General features: G+C 35.8%; 1 long non-coding RNA gene across 1 annotated transcript; it reads right to left on the bottom strand.

The window, feature by feature from the left end:
• Nucleotides 1–1,017: 1,017 nt before the first annotated feature.
• Nucleotides 1,018–3,850, bottom strand: LOC133829294 (uncharacterized). Its single transcript, XR_009891665.1, has 2 exons — nt 3,780–3,850; nt 1,018–1,220 (listed from the first exon to the last, which is right to left on the bottom strand). It is a non-coding gene; the product is annotated as an uncharacterized LOC133829294 (long non-coding RNA).
• Nucleotides 3,851–4,346: the final 496 nt, after the last annotated feature.

Genomic DNA, 4,346 nt, shown 5'->3' with positions numbered 1-4,346 from the left:
AAGCGCATAAGGACGAGAAGTTAATATTGACACAGATAGTTAATCAACCTAATTAAGCACACCAAACATATCAAGCAATCAACATTTTTTAACAAAAGTTAGCAACTTCATTTCATAACCTATACCATATACAACAACGTTTGAAGTTTGGGTTGGCAAGTCTAAGGGATTTACAAAATTAGCCCTAAAAAAAACGTACTTATAACCCTTCTAGACCAGTTACTAATTTCCTTAATCATATTCAAGGTAGGTATATATTTCAAAACTAGGTGGGTTTCTAACACCTATGCAGCGCCTAACACCTAGTCGGTGTCGCTGTCAGCGGCCATATCAGGACCTCCATCTAGATCCTCCTTGAGATCTTCCTCAGTCTGGTCCATCAGCTCCTCATAAGAAATTTCCCCGTCGCCGAGTTCTGCATTAGCCACTTCCTCCACTGGCAGGTTCTCAGCTACAACTACACCAATGTCCTACAACCTAGTCGGTTTGCAAGGTCTTTACAAAAAGTATCAAGAAGACCCTCACAGCATAACCTAATCTAAGCTGTCCATCAACATATCCAGCTCTATGTCGGTATCCTCGTCAGACTGCTCGAGATCCTCATCTGGCTCTACTGAAGACTTCCGTCATGTACTGCGTACATTGCCAAATGGCACGCCAATGTCGTCATTCGTACTCGAAATGGCAAGGAATTCTCATCGTTAAAGAGTCTATAGAAAATCGATTCTAGGGGAAGGGATCATGGGTAGTTTTCCTATCACAGGGTCACCTATCTCAGGTATATCGACCATAACCTACAATTTATAGAATTGAGGTGAATAAAAAGAAATCAACATACTAAAGGAAGAAACAATACTTACAGTGAGTGCCGGTCTATCTTTGCGAAATGTACATGTGGGTTGTCTACAGAACCGGCTCAACTCGAGCTCTGATACCAACTGTAACGACCCGGATTTTCAAGACTCGATAATGCGGAAATATAAATGTTTTCATTTAACAAAATGTCTCAAAAACCCATAGAAAAAAAAACTTTTTAAAAAGTCGTATGGCCATACTTAACATTTAATTACAAACATGTTTTATAAAGATTAGAGTGAGCCTAGTTTAGGAAAATTACACAACATTTCCAAAAATAAAAAGGCTTCCCAAAAGGTCGGTCCACATGTACATTTGCAAGGAAGACTCCAGCGCTCACTGCTCTGCCTTGCCCTTGCACTTACCTACAACATGAAACAACTAGGTAAGCGAAAACGCTTAGTAAGATCAACTTTCAAACAAAGCATGTAGAGAATTAGGGTTCCGGACCCATCCGGACCCTAAACAATCAATTTCAAGAACGCTAAAGCGTCCTGGCAAACTTATGGTCATGCCTGATAACCAATGATAAATTAATTCGTAACTAGATAAAAATCCTGCACTCAGAAAATCCCAGAACAAGCAGATATATTATATCACAACTATATCTTACCAACAATTATATCCCTGCACTCAGAAAATCCCAGAGCAAGCAGATATATTATATCACAACTATATCTTATCAACAATTATATCCCTGCACTCAGAAAATCCCAGAGCAAGCAGATATATTATATCACCAAATAATTCGAGACCAACGCTCGACAATTTCCAACAATTCATGCGTAACGCGCCCTCCAACATAATTGCTAATCTGTAAAAGAGAACTGAGTCCCCACACTAAGATCTAGCCAATAAATATTCTCATCAAGGGTAACTATCGTGTTACCTAGGGCATCGCTACATATTCAAGAGTGTAATCCAATTTACACGATTTTATGGAGACTTCTATGTTAATCAGTGGTGCTGGTGAGCAGCTGCCCCTAGGGTGTTCAACCTCACTCAAACTTGGCAACCCCTAGTATCTCTAGGCACTCTCACGGAATGGCCAATATTCACGGCTGCTATCCGGGAATAACTTATTAGAGCACTTGCTCGGATTCTAACCGTCCAATGATTAAGTAAGCATGAGGGCCCCTAGGTCCCATTTATCTTGGCGCCCCTAGGTTTAACCAGCTTATCCTCATCTCATGGCCACTCGTCGTGGTAATGAACCGGACATAAATAAAATCAAGCAGTGTGACGGGGATCAACCGTCTAGGATATGACGGACTTCTACCGTTCATATTTTCTAAATCAACACTCACTAGACTAACGTCTCTAAGCAACTTTCTATGACAGTCTATATATGTGCATGTATCCCTATACTAACATACAAGACAATAATCATTTCATGTTGCAGCCATACAATATAAGTTGACTTACTTGGAGTCCTTAGCGCTCAGCAGGTTTTCACCCTCCAACGTTCAGTCCAGTTACGCTTAGCCAATACTGTAGTTATCCATACAGTATACTCGGATTAATTATGGCACTCATAATTAATTATTATTATTTTGGGCAGTTGGGTCATTTTAATAAAAGTCATTTGTAAGGATTTATAATCCTTATTTGGTTTTAAACCTATTAAGGAAAGTCATACAAAATATTCGAGACTAAACCCTAAGTCTCGGGGAGACCTATCCTAAGGTCTCGATACCTAGGCTCGGGTATCACAATGGTATTTCCCCACAACCCGCTAAAAATCTTACTCTTTCAAGGTTTCACTATTAACCTGCACTTTCGACTAGTCGGTTAAAATATGTAAGATTTTAGCCGGTATTATATCCAGAAAATACAAATAAATTCCTTAATTATTTTTAAAGAAAATAAACTCTTTAAATTTTCCTTTTATTTTTCTTAAGGTTTTAATATCTAAAAACCGTTTTAAGAAAATTGCCTAATTTGTCTTAATTAGGAAAACCGTTATAAATTTCTCATCTTGACTAATTAATTTTCCCAAAAGCAATTAATCAATTTTACTTACTAGAAAAATAATTCATTTAAACTCAAAGGGGTAATTTTAGTGAAAATATGATTTCAAGACTTACCAATTTATATCTTGAAATAAACAAAATTTTACTTTTTACCTTATGTTCCAAAATCTCATTTTTACACTAAGTGTGAAAAACCTATTTTTCACATTTTTAACTACATAATTCGTTAGTTCATAACTTGAAATTTACTTACCCAATTGTTACCAAAATTTCCCAATTATATTTTTGTTATTCCATTTAGGTCTTTGTAAAATCTTAGGTCAAAATGAGCATTTTTGATTGGTGAAATCATTTTCCAACAATGAGGTAAAAATGACCTTATTTTCAAGTCCTTATTTTTTCCAAACTTTGACAGTTAATAACTTTCAAACCGTTCAATATTTTCTTACCAAATTTTACATTGGACTAATAGGTTATTCCAGAAATATGTCCACAAAATTTTAGAAAAAACTGGGTTCATTTTCCCTATACAGTGGCTGTCCAAACTTGGTTCCGAAAATGAGAATACGAAAAAACAGTTTTTTACCTAAACTTTGAAATAGCATAACTTACTCATTTCTAAAAAAATTTTAGTGTTTCAAAAGCTCAATTTTATGTACTCAATCTCAACAACATAACAGTACAATTTAATTTTACAAAAACAATATACAGTGGCTACTTGACCCCTTGGAAGTCACAGCTTAAAACATGTTTTGTTTTAGGGTATCCTACAAAACCCTTGGGGGTTTTGGTTCCCATTTTCAAAAATCAATACACATGCATCATAAAAATTATTAAACAACTACCATAACCTTATTACATCATCAACAAGAAACTCTAAGCATTAGATATACAAAATAATGCTTAAAACTAAAAACCCTACAACAAAATCATCAAAAGTAAACTTTTTACCTCTTTGGTGTTCTTGCTTAAGGTTTGGACCTTCCTATAAGCTTTGACTCCTTAAAAACCTTTCAAAAACCCTAACCAACTTCCTCCAACAACATAGGTAATTAGCTATTTGAAACTCTATGATTAAAACTTGACAAAAGTCTAGATTAATGAAACTTTACCTTAGGGAAAACCCTTCCTAGACCAAGACTTAGCTTCCAAGTTTCTTTGGTGTTCTTGGGGTTGAAAATGGAGAGAACACTTGAGAGAGTCTTCAAAAATTAGATGAGAGTGAATGAGGGAGGGAGAGTGGTCGGATTTGGGGGTTAGAATGGCTCACACAACTCTTCAAAATATCACAAAACACTTGAGTGCTTTTCTACCCACTTGCCCACTTGACTTCTTAATTAAAATGGGAGTTAAACTTTATAAAATTGGGTTCACACCACTCTAAAACACCACATGGCCGGCCACCCTTTGCCATATATGATCATTTCATTATTTTTTAATTTTTTTTTTATTAAAGGTTAATAAAGGTTTCATAAGAAGAAAAGTCCAAATTGGCTTTTGACACCTTTTTTTTTCACT

The sequence above is a fragment of the Humulus lupulus genome, chromosome 4 (genome assembly GCF_963169125.1).
Source record: "Humulus lupulus chromosome 4, drHumLupu1.1, whole genome shotgun sequence".
In the NCBI taxonomy this organism is placed as follows: Eukaryota; Viridiplantae; Streptophyta; class Magnoliopsida; order Rosales; family Cannabaceae; genus Humulus; species Humulus lupulus.
Note: the sequence above shows the minus strand (reverse complement) of the source record. Positions and strands in the feature narration are given on the sequence as shown.